Raw genomic sequence first — 22,077 nt, forward strand, 5'->3', positions numbered from 1 at the left:
CTGGGACTACAGGCAAGTGACACTCCACCTGGCTAGTTTTTGTATTTTTAGCAGAGACAGGGTTTTACCATGTTGGCCAGGCTGGTCTCGAACTCCTGACCTCAAGTGATCCACTGGCCTTGGCCTCCCAAAGTGCTGGGATTACAGGTGTGAGCCACCATGCCTGGCCTCAGTGAGCACTTTCACTTCACCTGGTAACTCCCAAACCAGATTCATAACAGCAACTGGCCTCTCTCCTCTCCTTTCTGAGAGATGAAACTGTTAGTACAATAAAACAGAAAGTTTCCAGATGCTCTACATTTTGGTAAGTGAAGTTTCCATCCAATAGGCAGGTTTTGAAGTCTCAATACTGGATCTATGACCTTCCAGGTCACCATGCAGAGAAGCAGGCTGTAGTATTCTGCCTTTAGAGCATTACTTCTGTTCCTCCCCTCTTTGATCTCCAGCCAAAGTTCCTCCACTTTGATTCCCTCCTCTTGGGTATACAGAACTCCAAGCATACCTCCGCTTCCCTCTCACCGGTTGTATTTCCTTTGAACATGTGACTTCTCTATAAGCCATAGTTTCACCCCACAAAAGTGGTGTTGCTAACACAATTGAATTTATCTCCTCATGTTAAAATCTCAGGTTCACTTTGTTAACTGCTTTGGTCTACACTCAAATGTCTGGAGCTCTACTACCACACCCATCCTTCTACTCAGCAAATTCCTGAACACTCTGTTTCATACTTGATGCCAACAATGAGTAACTACTAGTTTCAGGGTTTTCTTCTGGCAATTTTCTCTGAAAATTCACTTCCATTTTTAATTTAAATCCTATTTATTTAGCCAATAAACAAATATTTATTGTCATCTATATGAGGTAGGCAATAAAGTAGGGTGGCTCTAAGGATCCCTAAATGAAAAAAGCTACTGATCAGAGAGGTCCTGCTTCTAGTAAGGGCAAAGTAGCTCTTTCTGGAGCAAACTTCCCACACAAAACTATTACGAACTCTAGACAGGAAAACAACAACAACAACAACAACAACAAAAAACAAAAAAAGATTGGAAGGCACTAAATGTGTTCAGCTACAAGCAAGTAGAAACTGGAGAGGAGGCAACACCTGAAAGAAAGAAATGGCACTAGATGACTTTCATGTTTTTATGGCTTTTTATTTGCAGGAAGCGCCCAGTCAATGCTGTACTTACTAGCTAAAACTTGGATAGAAAACCACTCTCTTACTATTTGAGGAGTTTAAAGACAGAGTTCAAGTAACCACAGCTGGAAAATAAGGAGAAATGTCCCAGAAAAGAATCACAGAACAGTAGCCCCAAATTGTGAGTATAAACAGTGCCCAAATCTCACTGAATGATGTACATACAGGGCAGACTTCAAGTAGTTCAACTAAAGCTAAATGAATTGAGCAAAGATTTCAGATGTTGTCCACCCAAGAAAGACTGAGTTTGAGTTTGGTCAAGTTAATTGCCTGATTAAAAAATATATATATATATAATATTTATATTATAAATAATATATGTTATATAATGTAAATATAATATATTATTTATGTATATTATATATTATATACATTATTTATATATTATATTTTTTATTATTATATATTATATATATTAAAATATATATATATTTCTGAGGAATAGAATTCAGAGTCTCTTCAGGTCTCATTCACAACATTTAGGTTGTAATCCAAAGTTACTAGGCAAATTAAAAACAAACAGGAAAATGTGACTCAAACTCAAGAGAAAAGGCAATCAATGGAGACCAATCTCAAGGTGACCCAGGTGTTGGAAATAATAAAGATTGTTAAAGCAGTTATACCTTTGCTCAAGAATGTAAAGGAAATTATGCTTGTAATAAAAGAACAGATAGGAAATCTCAGCAGCAACATAGAAATTACAAAGAAAAGAACCCAAAGCATCAATTCCACTAAATTCTCACCAGTACCTTCCTCTGCACCTATTTGAGTGGTGTCTCTCACTAGGGACAGTTACAAAGTTCTAATATATTTATTTCAATGACCATTTTTTAGCATCTTCCAAGTGCCAGGGTCTAGGCAGCCTTTGGGGCACAAAAATATGTCACAAAGACCAGATCTTCTTCTCTGACAATGTCTATATAGCCCACTAGTCACTTCTCATATCTTCCCTTCTCATTCAGGTCTTAAATTATAAAAAGAGATTAAAGTCCTGCTGTGGCATCTTTCCAGAGCTTCATAGTGCTTCCCCCTTAGCTTCCAGATCACTCCTGGTGGAGCCATTTGCTCCAAATAAAGCACATAGGAATGAGAGGCAGGCTGTCAGGTTTGACACATGTGAACATTCTCCCTCCACTGGCTGATAGCCAGGTCAGTTCTACCAAAAACTCTGGGACACCACAGGGAATCCATGGGGAGGCACTCACCATTACAACATCTCTTTCCCCAGTTCTACTCTGCTTTTGCAAAATCTGTTAGGAAAGACGTTCTCAAACTTGGCATTGGAATCACTTGGAGATGCTGGGAATATACATGAAGATCACAGAGAAAGACCACTACAAATCTATCAGAATGGCCAATTTTTTTTTTTTTTTTTTTTTTTTTTTTTTTTTTTTTGAGACAGAGTCTTTCTCTGTCACCCAGGCTGGAGTGCAGTGGTGTGATCTCAGCTCACTGCAAGCTCTGCCTCCCGGGTTCACGCCATTCTCCTGCCTCAGCCTCCTGAGTAGCTGGGACTACAGGTGCCTGCCACCATGCCTAGCTAATTTTTATATATATATATATTTTTTTTTTAGTAGAGATGAGGTTTCACTGTGTTAGCCAGGATGGTCTCGATCTCCTGACCTCATGATCCACCCGCCTCGGCCTCCCGAAGTGCTGGGATTACAGGCGTGAGCCACCGTGCCTGGCTCAAATTTTTTTTTTTAAGACAGAAAATGCCAACTGTCGGCAAAAATTCTTACACACTGAGTGGGAATATAAATTGGTACAACTACTTTTTAAAACTGTTCAGCAATGTCTTATAAAATTAAACACGGGCATGTCCCATAATCCTGCAATTGAATTCCTAGGAATACACCCAACAGAAATTTGTTTTTTTTTTTAGATTAAGTTTCACTCTTGTTGCCCATGATGGAGTGCAATGGCACAATCTCGGCTCACTGCAACCTCCGCCTCCCTGGTTCAAGCAATTCTCCTGCCTCAGCCTCCTGAGTAGCTGGGATTACAGGCATGTGCCACCACGCCCGGCTAATTTTGTATTTTTAGTGGAGAAGGGGTTTCTCCATGTTGGTCAGGCTAGTCTTGAACTCCTGACCTGAGGTGATCTGCTTGCCTTGGTCTGCCAAAGTGCTGGGATTACAGGCATGAGCCACTGCGCCCGGCCAGCAATTTCTGTATATATTCGCTAAAAGGCATTCACAAGAATGTTAATTGCACTATTTCTAATAGACACAAAGTATAAACAACCCAAAATGCCCCCAATAGTAGTTTGGAGAAAAAATATGGTTTGTTCACACAATGGAACATTGTACAGCAATGAGAATGAACAATATACAATTACACTCAACAATATGGATGACTCTCGCAAACAATGTTAACCAAAATAACCCAAACACACAAAAATGCATACTATATGATTGCATTTATGTAAAATTCAGCAACAGGCAAAACTAATCTATGCGGTTTCAGGGTGTAGGGAGTGACTGGAAAGGGACATACGGGGTTGGAGAGGGGGCTTCCGGAGTGCTGGTAGCACTCCAAGCAGGATATGGGTTAAATAGACAGGTTCAGTTTGTGATAAATTGATTCATTTAAGATTTGTGTACTTTTGTGTATTTGTTTTTCCTTAAGAAATCATCACAATTTTTTTTAAAAATACTGCTGTCTGGGTCCCACCTCAACAGATTCTAGTTTAATCGGTCTGGAATGCAGCCAGAAATTGACATTTTTAAAAGCTCCCCAGGTGGGTCTCATGTGCACCCAAGAACCACTGTGTCAGAACCTGGCAACTCTCCTTACTATTTCTTGGAGCAGAAAGTGCTGCTGCTTCTCCAGGAAGTCTAAAAGCAGGATGTTTTTGGTAGAACACTAGTAGCGCCAGAGGATGTTAATAGGAGTTACATGAAAAAAGTCTTCTATAGTCATATACGTAATATATTTATTTTTTAGTTTATCTTTTTTGAGTTAGGGTCTCAGTATGCTCCCTAGGCTGGTCTCAAACTCCTGGATTCAAACAATCCTCCTGCCTCAGCCTCCTAAGCAGCTGGGATTATAGCTACCATCATGCCCAGCTAGTAATATGTTTCATTACAATTATCAACTTGTATTGAACACTCACTGCATTCCTAGAGCTAAGCTATGTGTTTTAGCTACTCATATTATCTCATGTAATCTTCACAGCAAGCCTATGAGAAAGGTACTATTAATCCCTGTTTTATAGAAGGGCAAACTAAGCCCGGTAGGGTTAAGTAATTGCCCAATGTCCAGTAAGCAATAGGGGTGGGATTCAAATCCAGATTGGCTTTGACACTGAAGCCCATGCTCTTTTTTATTTTTTCCTTTTTCTTTCAAGAATTACAAGGGGTCAGGTACAGTGGTTCATGCCTGAATCCCAGCACTTTGGGAGGCCAAGACGCAAGGATGGCTTGAGCCCAGGAGTTTGAGAGTAGCCTGGACAACACAGTGAGACTTCATCTCAAAACATTAAAAAATTAGCTGGGTGTGGTGGCTCCCACCTGTAGTCCCAGCAACTCAGGAGGCTGAGGTGGGAGGATCGCCTAAGCCCAGGAGGTTGAGGCTGCAGTGAACTGTGATTGCACCACTGCATGATCACAGATCACTGCACTCTAGCCTGGGCAACAGAGTGAGATCTTGTCTCAAGAAAAAAAAAAAAAAAGAGGACAATCAGTGAAGACTACACACTCGACTACTGCCCTAAACTGCCTGTCCAGACAGCACTTGACTGCAGGAGTTAACTGAGCCTTTGCTATGCTAATCTGAGCTGTGAGTTGACAAGACAAGAATATTGAATGCAGCAGTTCCCAAAGTGGTTTCCTTGCCTCCACCGCTTACCTTCCAACCCGCCATCCACAACGCTGGTGGAGTTTTCACTCTTAAACCAAGTTTGATCCTGTATTTCCCTTGGAGGGAAGCATCTGATGGCTCCCACTGCCTATGCTGTCCAGTTTCAAGCTCTCAGCCTAAACCGTCCAACATCTGGACCTTGACATTTTAGCTTTCTCTCTGGCCAGCCTAACTTCCCTCCCCACCCCCAACTCACTAAATACCCAATTTTCCAGCTGCACCGAACAGGACTGATGATTCACTCCTCCCCAGTGGTACTCACCATTTGCTGAGACTCTACTGTGTGCCAGGTACTATGCATAAATTGACTTTAATCCCCGCAATGAGTCTTAGAAACAGGCGTCATTACCCCCACTGGATATATTAGTAAAAGGAGGCTCCTCTTGACATGCCCAAAGTCACAACTAGGAAGTGGCAGGGCTAAGATTTGAACCAAGATGTATCTGCTACAAAGCCCATGCAATTTTCACTACACCACACTCACCTCCTCACTTTCACACACGCTGTTTTTGTTTTGTTTTGTTTTGTTTTGTTTTTGAGACAGAGTCTCACTCTGTCACCCAGGCTGGAGTGCAGTGGCACAATCTCGGCTCACTGCAGGCTCCACCTCCCGGGTTCACGCCTTTCTCCTGCCTCAGCCTCCGGAGCAGCTGGGAGTACAGGTGCCTGCCACCAAGCCCGGCTCATTTTTTGTATTTTTAGTGGAGACGGGGTTTCACCGTGTTAGACAGGATGGTCTCGATCTCCTGACCTCTTGATCCGCCTGCCTCGGCCTCCCAAAGTGCTGGGATTACAGGCCTGAGCCACTACGCACGACCCACACACACTGTTTTATGAGTGGCAGTACCCTTCTTTCTCTCCACCTGGCAAACTCCTCTTGTTCTTTGAGAGGTAGCTCAAGTGCTAAAATGACAATAGCTATCATCTCTTCAGGGCTTTCCAGGCACTGTGCTCAGCACTTGCCTTGTCCCATTTAGGAAATATTGTCTCAATGTCTTTTTTTTTTTTTTTTTTTTGAGATGGAGTTTCGATCTCGTCGCCCAGGCTGGAGTGCAGTGGTGCGATCTTGGCTCACTACAGCTTACGGCTCCCAGGTTCAAGTGATTCTCTTGCCTCAGCCTCCTAAGTAACTGGGATTAGAGGCACACACAACCATGCCTGGCTAATTTTGTTGTATTTTTAGTAGAGAAAGGGTTTCACCACGTTGGCTAGGCCGGTCTTGAACTCCTGACCTAAGGTGATCCACCCGCCTTGGCCTCCCAAAGTGCTGGGATTGTAGCTGTGAGCCACCGCACCCAGCCTCAATGTTTTAATATTGCCTCTGAATTGTTCTTTATCTCTTCTGTGCCAAATGGGCTTCGTTCCCCTCTAGTCCCAAGGCATTTGACCGCATCTCTTCTGTGGCACTCAGCACTGTGGTAATTGCTGGTTTCAGATCTGCCTCTTCTGTTGGACTGGATGCTCTCAGAAGACAAGGGATATGTATTGTTCACCTTTACATCCCATGATAACACCACCCAGCACATAGTAGGTATTCAATACGTGGGAGAGGGTGGACAGCGGGCTGGCCAAGAGACTGAAAATTCACGAAGAATTTCTGTTCTGCCATAAGAGAGTGGTCCTTTGACTTAGAACAAGAGCTGTAACATCAAACTGGGCAAAACAGACTTGGCTAATGGGGGAGGAGGGTGGGCCCTGGGACCAGAACCAGGACATACCTCTCCTGGCCCCTGCCCTTTGCCTCCTGTAAGAGGGTGGACTAAGATTGTGCTGGTCTTCACAGTCTCTTTTCCACTCTGCATGCTTTGCAATTGGCTCTATATATCCCTGCTGAGGGTATTTGTTGTAAAACGATGGTTAGGTTCATTCCACAGCGCTGATTCAGTTGATTTTCTCAACTGCTCCTTGTGTTGTGTTGCTTTTAATATGTCTCAAGTGAATGAAGAGCTATCTAGGACAGGTGGGCCCAAAGAAAATGTATATAGCTAAGGCTTGGTTCCCCCCAGGTGGGTCGACCAGATGATCATACCCCTTTCTACATGGACCTATTGTTTTTGAGAAGGAGGCCCCTTTACAAGACATAGACAGATGTTTGATGTTCACTCATTGATTGAAAACCATTCTATGGATACACTGTACCACAGGTCTGTTCAGAGCACACCTGCTTGTAATCCCTGTGGTAAACAGCCTATTTATGCCACCCACATCCAACCTCTATGAGCTTCAAGCTTGCTGATTTTTAAAGCCAGCCTCCTGTTTCCTTGCTCCCACTCTATCTGGACCAATATACAGATCTGCCCGGGTTTGAGTGATAGGTAATCAGTGCCAGCTGCAAACTCAGCTGGGTTTCCCCACAGGCTCCCTCAAACAAACCCTATTTGTAAACATGGAAACTACCAAAGAGACTATTTTAAAATTACTCACCCCTTCCTAACTTCCCACTTCTTCTGCTGCCCCCACTAAGGATAAGCTCCATTATTATTATTTTTTCTTTTTGCTTCTAATCAAGTTGTTTTCTTTTGAGAATTTCAAGCCTCCTCACATCCTGGGACATAGTCCATACGGTATTTTATGAATTAATTTGTGATATTAATGAATATAGAGTTTATCAAACAAAAGTTAGCTAAGCTTACGCATTTCTCTAGCACAATGTGAACCATACTGTTTTGCTCTCATTTTATTTGTTCATGTGTCTGCCAACTCCAGGAGATGGGATCAACCTGAAGGCAAAAGCTGGTTTCATTTAATTTTGTATCCAATTCCAAGCATAAGGCCAGGTACAATGTAGTTTCTGAATATTTGATCATCATTAGGTAGGCATAATCCAAAGGGTCATAAAATCTAAAAATTACTGTAGAACCTGATGCAGAAATGTTCTGTTTTATATCTATCAGACTGACAAAAATGAAAGTTACTTAATCCTCAGTGCTGGAGAATAGATGGGGGAAACAGTCATACACTGTTGAGGAAACAGAAATTGGTTCAGCCTCTTTGGAGAACAGGTTAGCAATGTCTATCATAGTTGAAACTGCCAGGAATTTTCCTTATGAATAAAATCATCAGTATGTAGCGTATACAAAAATATATACACTGTTCAAACAAGGATGTTGCAACATTATACATTTGTAGGAGGAAAAAAACTGGAAACTATCTTAGCCATCATCAAGAAACTAGAAAATAAATGATGGTACATTTTTATCACTGGACTATCAGATAGCCTTAAAGATCCAGGTATATCTGTGTGTTGGCATGTGCTCAGATAAATTAGCTGAAAAAGAAGATCTCAGAAGAGTTTTGTATAGTTGTGTTAAAAAGAAAAATGGATAAACATGTAAATGAATATGGGTTTATATATGCATATGAAATTTATGGAAAAATACATAAAACATTCATAGATTTATTCCGGGGAAAGGGATGAGTGGCTGGGAAGATGGGGAAAGTTTACTTATGATACACTTATATACTCTGTATAATTAAAAAGCATGACATACAGCCATAGGAAAACAAAAGCTTAAGTTTATATATAAAAGAAAAAAAATGAATGACATTTTGGTGAAAATCTTCCTTATATTTTTATAAGGTAATAGGCAATGTTTATAAGGCAACATTTCCTCTCTATCCAGTCCACGGGATAGCCAATGAAAGCAATAGTTCCAGAAAGAAAACAGGAGACAGAGAAAGTCACCAGAAAGAGTCAAGAGCCCTAAAGAGAATATTAAGTGTCAAAATTTGTACGTTTTACTTGTTCTTGGATGTGAGGAAATAAAGCCAGTTCTGACTGACAGTCTGAACTAAGACATTCTGAGAACTCTCCAGGCTGGCACAGACTCTGGGGCCAAGAAGCAGAGACTAGGGATGCCCAGGTAAGTAATGGCCATAAGTAACCTAGTGAACAAAACGAATGACCCAGCTCCTGGGGACATAATGACACAGTGCTCTGCTCACCTATTTCCCTAGCCCCTGAATACTCCTAGGGACTAACTCTAATGATAATAACGCCATAAGAATAGTTGGCATGTATCAGGTACCTCCTACCTGCCAAGCAGAGGCTAAATGCCTAATCATATCAATTTATATTATACTATTATTATTCCTGTTTTACATATGGGGAAATTGTGGCTCAGCAAATATATGCATGTAACTTACTCAAGGTTGCAATAGGTGCTGGAGGTAGGAATCAAACCCATATCTGACTCTAAAGCCAGCCAAGGTCGTTGCTAGCCTTTCCCCCTCTGAAGGAAGGACAAGAAAAAAGGCACTCCCTCAGAGTAGGGCCAGCCCCATGAAGAGAAGACAGCATTTTTACGCAAAGAAAGGGCCAGAGAGTGTAATGATTCAGTGCAAGGACTTTGAAGCCGGATGTCCTGAATTGGAATCCTGACTTTTCCATTTACTGGCTGTGTGACCTTGAGTAAGTCATTGAACCTCTCTGCTTCACTTTCCCGAACAGTAAAATCAGAGTAGCAATAAAGTCACCCCTGGCCAGACACAGTGGCTCATGCCTGTAATCCCAACACCTTGGGAGGCCGAGCCGGGTGGATCACTTGAGGTCAGGAGTTCGAGACCAGCCTGGCCAACATGGTGAAACCCCTTCTCTACTAAAAATACAAAATGTAGCCAGGAGTGGTGGCAGGCGCCTGTAATCTCAGCTACTCAGGAGTCTGAGGCAGGAGAATCGCTTGAACCCGGGAAGCAGAAGTTGCAGTGAGCTGAGATGGCACCACTGCCCTCTGGCCTGGACGACAGAGTGAGACTCTGTCTCAAAATAATAATAATAATAATAATAATAATAATAATGTCACCTCTTAGAGTTGTTAGGAAGACTAAAGGAGTTAAATAGATAGCACCTGGCTCATAATAAGTACCGAGTGATTATGATGAATATTAAGAAAAAGGTGCCCTTCCCTCTAAGCAGATGCAGCCCTGCAGGGTGCAGAGCTTGGCAAGTGGATCACAGGCTAGATTTCAGCCTCTCCTTTAGCTGAGTGCCACTGTGCCCATCAGCAATACACAACTCTACAACCTTACATAGGTCCTGCTGAGCAATTAACCTACATGTACTGGCAGTTATTCCTCCCACCTTCCCTTCCATCAGTCTGACTGAATCAGAATCACCTGGCACACTTTGAAAAAATACAGACTCTCAGGGCCCTACCTTGGCCGATTCTAACACAGGTGGACTGGGCTAGGGCCCAGGCACCTGTACTTCTCACAAATCCCAGGTGACCAGATGACCCAGGAACAGCATGTACCTGGATACATGTTTTTGGAAGTACTCAAAGCTCATCATTCTAGCTGACATTCTGGCTGTCTGAGTTGCTCCTTGAGACCAAGCATCCTCTTTGTCAAGTCTGGTCCCAGGCCTGGGCACACAAAGAAGGGGCACAGTGAACATCTGTGACTCCGCAAGCCAGCCAGCACAGCAGATGGCTGTGTGAACAGGCACAACAGGCTGCATTTGTTTTTGTGCTTAAGTGGTTTGCACCAGGGAACCCTCACCTGTAGACTTGGGGTCTCCCATACCCTTGCTCCTCAAAGCGCAGTTCACAGACTGGCAGCTTGACACCTCCTGGGAGCTTGGTAGAAATGCAGAAAACTCCATACCCAGCCCTACTGAGTCAGTTTCTGCATTTTAGCAGGAAACCAAAGGGGATCCATATGCAAGTTTGTGGATACACCCTAGACCCCTTCTCCCTATCCAAGTAAGTTCTAACCAATGGGCACATCTAACCTGTTCAAACACCCTTTGGGGCCAGTCTTCTCCTTCAAACTCCTACAGAGACCCAGAAAAACAGCACAGTCCCTCCAACAGCCCAGACTCACCCTTAGCAGCCAGCCTAAGGCTCCAGGTGAACCTTCACTTTAATAAGTTATGTATTTTTAAGTCCACATTAAAATAAACCTTCCCAATAAATTGAAAAAGAGACACCTCTGGCCTCTATAATTCCAGGACGTAAAACACCCTCCTCTTTTGTACAGAATTGAGACCCCTGCTTTCCTGCCTGAAGCCATCCAGGGACATCAAACAGTCCAAAGAAAACAAGCAATGTCTTCCTGTTGGCCAAGCTTCAAGTTATCAGGCAGATTTCACACTGCAGCTTGACCTCATTAATCCAAGGCCTATCACATTGCTGTAAATGTCAGTGGAAAATAGCCATTCAGTGGGTTTCCTTCATTCCACTAGAAAGGGACAAAACAGGAAGCTGACAAGCAGCTGTGCCCCAGCTTGGCAAATCCCAAGGGCCCAGCTGACAGCACCTATGCTCCTCTGCCCCAGCCTACTTTCCAGATAAAGACGGGTCATGTATCTACATGAGTAAAATGCAGTGGTGATGGCAGGAACAATTCAGATAATCTGGCCCCCCAAGCACCTGCCTGGGAAGGAAAACAGAGAGCTCGGTCTGAATGTCTTTGGCCTGAGTTACTAACTGGCTGTTCATCATTCGAGTTCATCTAAATCTCTTCTGCCTATTCAAAATGTTTCACAAGCTAAACCCCTGGGACTCCAGGGGACATAAGGCCTTCCAAGTCCTCATTCATTCCTTTAATGCATATTGATTGTCTCCTGTGTGCTGGACATCATGCTGATCACACTGGCCAACTGGAGACACACAGCTGAATGAATTGGACACAGTCACTCACCTTATGGGGCTCATAGTCCACTGTAGTCTTTCTTAACCTCAGCACTAATGATATTTGGGATCAGATAATTTTTTGTTGTGGGGGTGCTGTGCTGTGCACCATAGGATATTTAGCAGCATCCCCGGTATCTACTCACTGGATGTCAGTAACTCCTCTCCCCCACTATCCCCCGCAAAGCTGTAACAACCAAAAATGTCTTTAGACATTGCCAAATATCCCCTGGGGAGGGTCAAACTACCCCAAGTTGAGAACCACAGGTCTAGTGGATGAAACAGAAGACTAAAAGAGTAATGCTCACATTTAACCATATAATCACAATTATGATAAGTCCTGCAGAGAAAAATCTGCTGGATATTATATCAATATTATCTGCAGCTTGGAAGTCAAGCATTTTACATATGATTACAAATCCTTATGACAATTCAGAATTGTTTGTTAGTCACCATTTAGCAACTTATTGGAGATGCTAAAAATAGCAACTTATTTCTTCATCTTTATTTCCAGATGAAGAAACTAAGGTTCAAGGAAGTGAAAAAATTTCCCTAGGCCCCAAAGCCAGTGGAAGGCAGAGCCAGGATTTGAACCCTGGCCCCAAACTTTGCCCCCATGTAAAAGGAAATGTAAGCCTGTGTTTGGATGTCCTCTGAAACAGGGAGGGTCTGTGGTCATGTGATGCTCTGACCAGCCATCCTAAAAGATTCATTCCTTCTTGGGGCCACCGTGGGGCTCAGCCACCATCTGCCACGTCAATCAAGCTGCACATTGCCTGCATCAAGGCACATCTGTGGGTGAAGGAATGCCATTCTAGATTCTGAGACATCCAAGAACACCTCCCTGCAAAGTGCCTGCACCCAGGAATTTCCCCAAAGTCGGGGGTACATACCCAGAGCACACCCCACTGTGACCCATCTCCAAAATGCCTACTGCCCAGCACCCAAAGGTACACGAAGCAAAAGAGGCCAGATATTCTGCAGTCAGCCTTAGATTTACAAAGTGTGTGAAGAAGGTGGTGCAGGATAGCACATGGCAACTTTGAGATGCCCCCCAAGACGTGAGTTCCTGTCACTTACAAGCTGCATGCCCTTTAGCAAATTGCCTCACCCTCTGTGCCTCAGTTTCTCCCTCTGTGCAGTGGGGGATAAGTGCATTCATTTCAACAGATTGGTATGAGAATTCAATGGCGATGCAAATAAAGACCTTTGACAGTGACCAGCATCCAGAAATGCACTTGGTGCTATATCATGATCAATAAGTGAGTCAGGTCATGACGCTTCCTCCACCTCTACCCTCTTCTCTCAGATAAGAAACTGAGTCCCAGGAAGAGAGAAACAAGTGCAGACGTGGGAAAAGCATCTCAGGAAGAGGGAGTGGACCTTTTCTTCTTCGTGCTTCCTGGGTGGAACGAAGAGGGAAGGATGGTGAATGTATAGACAGTTGGGCAGAGACCAGCCCTTCCTCCCATGCAGAAGTTAATCCTGAAGTTTCTTGGACAACCCTCACTATAGAACCACCCTCCAAGGAAGGTGCAGAGGGACTGCCTCAGGTCAGTGAGTGTTTAATCCTTCAGGACTCCCAGGAGGATGGCCTCTGCTACCTCCCTGGCCTTGCTTCTGCCTCCATCAAACTTTCTGATGACTCTGCTCCATCAGCGACTCCTCCCACTGCTCTCCAAAAACATCCAGCACTTTTAAGCCTCGGTGCCTCTGCACATGCTGTTCTCCTGGCTAGGGCTGCCCTACCACCTGGAAAACTGTCACTGAAGGGCTCAACATGCTCCCACAGCAACTTTTGCCCACCTGTTATTGGCAATAATAGACTAATAATAGCAACGAACATTTGTGAGCACTTATTAATATCTAGAAAGCCCAAGCTAGGTTTTTAAGTTTTTTGATTTTGGTTTTTTTGTGTGTTTTTTTTTTTTTTTTTTTTTTTCGAGACAAGGTCTTACTCTGTTGCCCAGGCTAGAGTGCAGAGGCGCACGTAATCATGGCTCACAGCAGCCTCCACTTCCCCGGTTCAGGTGATTCTCCTACCTCAGCCTCCCAAGTAGCTGGGACTACAGGTGCACACCACCATGCCTGGCTAATTTTTTGTACTTTTTGTAGAGATGGGGTTTTGCCATATTGCCCAGGCTAGTCTCGAACTCCTGGAGTCAATCAGTCTGCCCACCTCTGCCTCCCAAAGTGCTGGGATTACAGGCGTGAGCCACCGCACCTGGTTCAAGCTAGGTTCTTTACCCACAGTGTCTCACTTCTCTCCTCACATCATCTTAGGGAGGTGGCTTATCTGCTTGAGAGGTAAGGCCTCTGTCCATCCTCACCCAGCTACAAGGTGGCAGCTTCAGGATTCAGACCTGGGTCAGCCTGAGCCATGTGGATCTGCTCTTCACTCTCTCTTCTTGCTGTTGCAGCCTTTATCCCACAGTGTCCTCATTATCTGTCTCCAGGCCTGCCTCTCCCCATAGAGGGAGAACTCTGAGAGCTGCCTCATTCATCTTGAAATCCCTTGCTAGGCACGGGGGCTAGGATGGAATAAACGTCTTTTGAATGAATCAATGAATCCTGGAAAATGGCAGTCAGCTGAGAAAGGCTAAGTGGCTGCTCACAGACTCCCCGGGGAAAAGCTGGTGCTAGACTCAAGTTCCCAGGAGTGAGCCCCCACCCCCGCCCCAGGAGACAGGCTGAGAGGCTTTCCCTGTCCTGATGGCTACAGGCAGAAGAGACAGGGTCTAACTCACTCCCCACCCTGGCACTGGAGGAGGTGGGACCTTTGAGAGCCCAACACAAAGGAGGAAATAGTAGTGATGGTGACAATGATCATTTCCTGCATTCCTACCCACACCAGATGCTGTACTGAGCACTTTCATTTTTTTTCCCTTTTTTTTTTTTTTGAGATGGAGTCTCGCTGTGTCACCCAGGCTGGAGTGCAGTCATGTGATCTCGGCTCATTGCAACCTCCTCCTCCCGGGTTCAAGCAATTCTCCTGCCTCAGCCTCCCAAGTAGCTAGGACTACAGGCATGCGCCACCATGCTGCGCTAATTTTTGTATTTTTAGTAGAGACAGGGTTTCACCATGTTGGCCAGCTGGTCTTGAATTCCTGACGTCTCGTGATCCTCCCGCCTTGGCCTTCCAAAATGCTGAGATTATAGGTGTGAGCCACTACACCCCACCCTAGTACTGAGCACTTTCTATGTGTTAATGGTCTCATGGAATCCTTACAATCCCACAAAGTAGGCATTACTGTGATACCTATTTTACAAATGAGAAAACCAGACTCAGAGATATTAAGTCATGTATACAGGGTCACAGAGCTTTTAGGTATAGATCCCTGATTAAAATTAGACCTCTCTGGCTCCCTCACTCTTCATACTCGTAGCTTTCTGTAAGAGGCAGGCTTGTCCAAGCCCTCCTTGAAGCCCAATTGCTAAGATGCACTCAGGACAGTGAAGGTTTTCCTGGTCTCTGCTGGAAGAGTGCCAGTTGGGACCTACTGGTCAACAAATGTGACAAGTGTCCTGGGTGCAGGAGGGGTGGTGGCTAGGTTGGGAGAGGGGAGGGAAAGGTTGGGGGGATGGGGTCCCGAGAGTCCAAGCACAGCACCTGAATTCAGGTATGTGCCTTCTGCCTTCTCCTAAACCAAGTTGGCTGCAGCCTCTGTTGCTCCACTTGGGGCATGGAGCTGATTTTGAGAGGAGCTGAGCCCCAGTTTTCCCATCTGCAAAATGGGAATCAGTAATGCCTACTTCATGGGGATGTGAGGATTCTGTGAGGCCATCACACATAGGCCTAGTTTCCAAAGGGCTCAAATAGGCTCTGCAGAAAGGAGAAAGGTTCTGGCTTTAAGGAAAAACCACCTCCCTACGTCAGCATCCTCTTAGCCCTGTGGTTCAAGCTCCTGAAATGACTTAACAGCTAGATTAGAATTTAACCTCCGCTCCACCGTCAATTACCAGAGAGAGCAAAGTCTGAGTGGGCACAGGGCCTTGCCTACCATGTCTTTCTAGGCCATGGATGATCTGGAGAACACAGATGGCACGGGGCCCTTGACACATGAACCACAGAGCCACTAATGAGTGTCACGTTGGTAGGAGACCAAAAGAGGGGAAAGAAGACATTCCAGAGGCTGGGAAGAGCTGGAGCCGGGAAGGTTCCAGGACAGGGGGACACTGTTAGGTAGACCCCAATAGACGAGTAGGTACAGAGTTGATGGTCCAGGGTGGCCTGGTTGACACCTTGCCCCCAGCATCCTGGGGACTCAGCCAGGAAGATGGGATTTGGGTGACAGGTGGGAGAGAAGGGCATGGGAGATCTGTGTGGGAAGGGCCCTGTGAGCAGGCAGCTGGCTGGAAAGATTTGCTGGCCCCCACCGGCCTCCTGCAAGCTGGCTTTTTATGACAGAGCTGGGGGAGGAAGATGTGGAAACTCCCCCAGCCCCTGCAGAACCACCCACCAGGGCTCCACTTCTGCACCTAAGAGAGACACGCCCCACTCAAAGCCAATCCCGAGGGCGGCCAGTATTGGCCAAGGAGTGTTCATCCTCCCGCTCTGCTGCACCCAGCCTCTCCCTCATCTCCCCACAGCCTGGCGGCTGTTAGCCCCGTTTCTTAGAGGCAGTTGAGACTCCAGAAGCCAAGTACCTTGCCCACGAGTAGACAGCTAGTCACCAGCTGAGCTAAGAAGCTTTATTACCAGACTTGGAGGAGGCCTCCCAGATGGAGGGTTTTTCTCCGGTGCTTCACCAGCCGCAGGAAATGGCAGGGTACACAGGGAAGTACCCCTGCGGACTGAGGCCGCCATCGGCAGGCTCTTTCCGGGGAGAGCCCCGAGGGAAAGGGCGCCTGGTACCTCCGGGGCCCGGGTCCTCCACAGAGGGTGATTCAGAGGCAGCACCTGGTGTCCAGAGCCGCGGAGAGCTGGGGGGCGCTTCTGACAGTGAGAACAGGGGCCCTTTATGTGAAATGCAATCACATGGGCGCGCAGGCAGCTCGGTTTTCGGTTCCTAGAAGAGCTGATGAAGCCACATCCCTCTCCCTCTGCTCCTGAGGTGCTCGGGAGCACCGAGACCCAGGCCTGGCGCGCGGCAGCGGCGCAGCCCTGGGGTCTCGGGAGGGCCAGATTCAAAGCTCTCCCAGGCTCAATTATCCGCCAAGGGCTGAGAGCTGCATCATCATCTCCAGTGAAGCTGGAGGCCGGGCCGGGGTGGGGGAGCGGAGGAAGGGAGTCTTCATGGGGGAAGGAGGAGGGCAGCGAGCGCCTGCCCCTCCCGGCTCTCCACCCGGGGCGGTCTGGGCAGCTCAGCCTGGGCACTCCGGGTGACCTTGGGGAGACCCCTCTGGGCGACCTCTCTGGGGCGGCTGCACGTCTCCGCCCATCCTCGGCTCCCGGGGGCGCTCCTCCGGGCCGGAATCGATGAGCGGGAGTCGCCCAGAGGGGAGCGCTCCTGGCGCGGGGGACCCAGACGCCGGCGCACGGGGCCCTGGGAGAGGCCGGGCGCGCCCCTCCCGGGGAACTACCACGCGCAGGGTCTCCCCGGGGCTGGCTGGTGCTGTCAGCCGGATCCTGAGGCGGGGCGGGTCTGCAGGTGGAGGCGCCTGCCTTGGGGACCTTTCCCGCCCAGGCAGGAGCGCTCTCTGCGCCCTGCCGCTGCCCGCCTGGACCAAGCCCCGCCACGCGAGGGGGCGGCACCTCCATGCCCGGCCAGGAGAGTGGGCGCGGGGGGGTTGTTTGGTGTCCGCTGTGGCTCCGGCCGCCCGGCATTGCACCCCCGGCGGACGGCGGCCCATGAGTCCAGAGCCGACCGAGGACCCCACCTCCCCGCCCCAAGATCGGGCCACTACGGCCTCAGCCAACAACCTGCCAATGCGCCCCCTCCCCTGGCCTCGTCAAGGAATTGCGAGGCCGGGGAGAACGACCCCATTCCAGCCCGACTCCCGGACCCAGCGCTCGCGGTACCCGCCTTTCCAGAGTCCCCACACTCCCATTTATCTCAAGCTATCGTCCCTTGGCCAAAGCGCCCCGGCCCCCAGCTAGGTGATCGCAGGCTGGGACCACCTCCCCGCCCCATTCTCATCCCCCGCCCCGCGAAGCCGCAGAGCGCAAGGCGGGTGGTGGCGCCGCCGGGGAACTCACCCGCTCTCCCGAGCCCTGCCCCGGGCGGCTCCCGACCCCGGCTGTGTCTGTGGGTCCCCGAGCCGCAGCTGCTCCAGCGGCGACAGAGCTGGCTCTGCTCGGCCGCGAGCCTCCGCGCCGCCTCTCGGCTCCTCCCCCAAGGCGGGGCCTGAGCTCCTGGGACTGGGGTGGGCGCGCTCAACCCCATCCGGCTTGGGAGGCAGCGCGGGACAGGGTCTCGGCGCTCTCGGGTAGGGACCCCTCTTCTGAGCTGCAGGAAGTTGAAACCGGTTGGGACGCGGCCAGGCTTCGGAATAGTTTTCCTAACGTTGCCCCCTCCTCCAAAATAGTTTTCCTAACCCCTACCCCGACCTTGGAAAGAGGGAAGCCAAGGACGGTATCCCTGTTCCCACTTGACAGACGGGAATCCTGAAGCCCAGAGAGGAGTGGTAATCTGCTCAAGGTCACACACAATGAATGCCAGGGCCAGGAACTCAGAGTTCCTAGCTTGAAGGCCTGCTCGGCCTGAGTCTGAAGGCTTCCCAGGAGGTCCAGGGGCCGGCCCTGGCCTTGCGCTGGGGACAGATCTGTGGGGCCAGGTCCCCCAGCTGCCGGGGCCGAGACATGAGGGCTGTGGCCTGCGGCGTGGACTCGCATCATTTCCTCTTTCTGCAAAGAAGGGAGGTGAAGCGCTGGAGGAAGGAAGTGGTCGTACCTCTGCTGACGTCTGACTCCCTTTGAGGTGTGCAGGATGAAGATAGGGGCTGCTTCCCTGAGATTTAACGCTAAAAATAAAAAGCAAAACATACCCGGTGGCTTCTGTCACCTCATTCAAGCCTCTTTCTGGGGCTGAAGGCCTTTGCACTCTGTGCACCAGCCTTTCTTTACAACACAATGGGTTTAACTATTTAAGTTGCTGAGAGTCACCCCCCACCATCACCACCCCAGGAAGAGAAGAGAAAGTTCATAAACAAAGCGGAGAAAACCTCCCCAAACATTCTCTGGAATCCACATTTGCTGAACCCTGGCCTTAGAACAATAGGTTTCTCTTCTCCACAAATGCCTTGTTTCCTGAGCTTTCCCAGCCTACAGATGAGAGCCCTAGGCACCCCAGGGCCAGCCAGCTGGGGAAATTTGGAGTTTAAGTTTGGGGAGTTTGGGGATGGTACCCAGTTAATTTAATTCTCAGCTGTCATGTTTGAGGAACTCTCCCAAATCCTTCTTTTTTCACTAGCAATGTTCTTTTGAGGCCACCAGCATCACCTGAGTTTAGTGATTTTCTGTTTGCTCAGTCACCTTTCTTGGGGGAGAGAAAATCTGTGGGATGAACTTGTTCCAGACCCCCAGGCCCTCTCCAGGAACTCTGCGAGCCCCCTTCATTGGCTCCCTGGATCCCTCTCAGTTCATTAATAATCCAGTTGTGAATGACACTGTTTCAGGAAAAGCAATTAGACAGTAGAGCAAGTGGGGAAGACTTAAAGCCATGTTTAAAATAACCCAAGGGAATCATTGTTTTCCGAAGAATGTTTCCATTGATTGATAATGAAGAGCCGTGGGCTGAGAGGATGGGAACCCATCTCTCCAAGGCTTGTGTGGCATTTGGGGCCTGTGTTCCTAAAATGAGGCCTTTGGAGGGAGGGGCTCCCAACTCCAATGTCGTGCTGTTCATTCACCTCTCACACAGTGTTTGGTATCAAAAGTTAAAGTAAATTCAGAATAAGTTGGAGGACTCACATGTCCTGATTTCAAAACTTACTAGGAAACTTCAGTCATCAAGGCAGGGTGGTACGGGTATGAGGACGGGCATACAGACCAATGGAATAAAACTGAGAGTCCAAGCAGAAGTCCTTACACTTACTGCCAATTGATTTTCAACAAGAGTGCCAAGACAATTTAATGGGGAAAACAATAGTGTTTTCAAAAAATGGTGCTGGGACAACTGGATACCCACATGCAAAAGAATGAATTTGGATCCCTGCTTCATACTATATGCAACATGTAGATCTAAATGTAAGAGCTAAAACTATAAAACTCTCTGAAGAAAACATAAGCCTAAATCTTCATGACTTTGGATTAAACACTGGTTGCTTAGATTTGATACCTATAGCACAAGCAACAAAAGAAAAAAAAATAGATAAATTAAAAACTTTTGTGCTTTCAGGGGTATCATCAAGAAAGTGAAAAGATAGGGCTGGGCCTGGTGGCTCACACCTATAATCCCAGCATTTTGGGAGGCGGAGATAGGAGGATCACTTGAGGCCAGGAGCTCAAGACCAGCCAGGGCAACATAGTGAGACTCTGTCTCTACAAATTCTTTTAAAATTAGGCAGATGTAGTGGTTCATGACTGTAGTCCTAGCTATTTAAGAGGATTGCTTATGCCTAGGAGTTCAAGGCTGCAGTGAGCTATGATGGTGCTACTGTACTCCAGCCTGGGTGACAGAGCAAGACCTTGTCTCTAAAAAAAAAAAAATTACACATAAAAAGAACAAAAAGAAAATATAACTGTTATAAGCTGAATTGTGTGCCCCTCCCCCATTCATATGCTGAACTGTATTGGTTACAGTCCCAGAACCTCAGAATGTAACTGTGGATGGAGATAAGGTCTTTAAAGAGGTGATCAACTTAAACCGAGGCCCTTGGATGGGGCCCTCATCCAATAACTGGTGTCCTCATAAGAAGAGACACTACAGATGCGCCACACAGAGAAAAGACCAGCGGAAGGCACAGGGAGAAGAAGGTTAACTACAAGCCAAGGAGAGAGGACTCAGGGCTGGGGGACCAGACCTGCCAACACCTTGATCTCAGAATTGTAGCCTTCAGAATTGTGAGGAATAAATTTCTGGGGGTTTGTTTGTTTGTTTGTTGGTTTGTTTGACATGGAGTTTCACTCTGCTGCCCAGGCTGGAGTGCAGTGGCACGATCTTGGCTTACTGCAACCTCCGCCTCCTAGGTTCAAGCGATTCCCCTGCTTCAGCCTCCTGAGAAGCTGGGATTACAGGTGCGTTCCCCCACGCTCGGCTAATTTTTGTATTTTTAGTAGAGTAAGGGATTCACCATGTTGGCCAGACTGGTCTCAAACTCCTGACCTCAAGTGATCCACCCACCTTGGCCTCCCAAAGTGCTGGGATTACAGGTGTGAGCCACCGGGCCCGGCCAATTTCTGTTGTTTAAGCCACAAAGTCTGTAGTATTATGTTATGGCAGCCTTGGCAAATTAATACAATATCCCACAGAATGGGAGGAAATACTTGCAAATCATATTCCTGGTAAGGGATTTATATCTAGAATATATAAGGAACTCTTACAACTCTATAATAAAAAGACAAATAACTCAATAAAAAATGGGCAAGGAGCCTGGGCAACATGGCAAAACCCTGTCTCTACTAAAAATACAAAAAGTTAGCTGGGCATGATGGCATGGGCCTGTAGTCCCAGCTACTGGGGAGGCTGAGGTGGGAAGATTGAGCCTGGGAGGCAGAGGTTGCCGTGAACCAAGATCACGCCACTGCACTCCAGCCTGGGCGACAGAGCGAGACCCAATCTCAAAACGAAACAAAACAAAAAAATGGCCAAGGGATCTGGATAAACATTTCTTCAAAGAAGAGAGATATACACATGGCCAAGATGCTCAACATCATTAGCCATCAAGGAAATACAAAGCCACAATGAGATACCACTTCATACCCACTAAGATGGTTATAATACAAAAGACAGGCAATAAGCAGCATTGGTAAGGATATGGAGAAATTGGATCCTTCATACATTGCTGGTGGAAATGTAAAATGGTGCCGCTGCTTTGAAAACCAGTATGACATTTCCTCAAAATTTAAAACATAGAGTTACCAGATGGCCCAGCAATTCTACTCCTAGGTATATACTCAGGAGAAATAAAAGCATACATACACTAAAACTTGTACACAAATGTTCATAGTAGCATTATTCATAACAGCTAAAAAGTGGAAACAACCCAAATATCCATCAAATGATAATGGATAAATAAAACACGGTACAATCCACTGTTACTTGGCAATCAAAATGAATGAAGCACATGCCACAACGTGAATGAACCTTGAAAACCTTGTGCTGAGCGAAAGGAGCCAGTTCCAAGGCCATACACATATTATATGATTGTATTTGTATGAAATGTCCAGAATAGGCCAATCTATAGAGACAGAAATCAGATTGGTGATTGTCTAGAGCTGGGAGGGGGTTATTGGAGGCAAATGGGGGGTGACTGAAAAAGAGTACCAGTTTTTCTTTTGGGGGT

The 22,077-nt window shown here is 47.0% G+C and overlaps 1 protein-coding gene across 3 annotated transcripts in view; it reads right to left on the bottom strand.

The window, feature by feature from the left end:
• PPP1R16B (protein phosphatase 1 regulatory subunit 16B) overlaps positions 1 to 17,968 on the bottom strand; it is a 116,777-nt gene extending 98,809 nt beyond the window's left edge. For all 3 annotated transcript variants that reach the window (XM_055266712.2, XM_055266713.2, XM_055266711.2), the window contains exon 1: positions 17,831 to 17,968. The gene's annotated coding sequence lies outside the window, so the exon portion shown is untranslated. The remainder of the gene's footprint in view (positions 1 to 17,830) is intronic.
• Positions 17,969 to 22,077: the final 4,109 nt, after the last annotated feature.

The sequence above is a fragment of the Symphalangus syndactylus genome, chromosome 24 (assembly GCF_028878055.3).
Source record: "Symphalangus syndactylus isolate Jambi chromosome 24, NHGRI_mSymSyn1-v2.1_pri, whole genome shotgun sequence".
In the NCBI taxonomy this organism is placed as follows: domain Eukaryota; kingdom Metazoa; phylum Chordata; class Mammalia; order Primates; family Hylobatidae; genus Symphalangus; species Symphalangus syndactylus.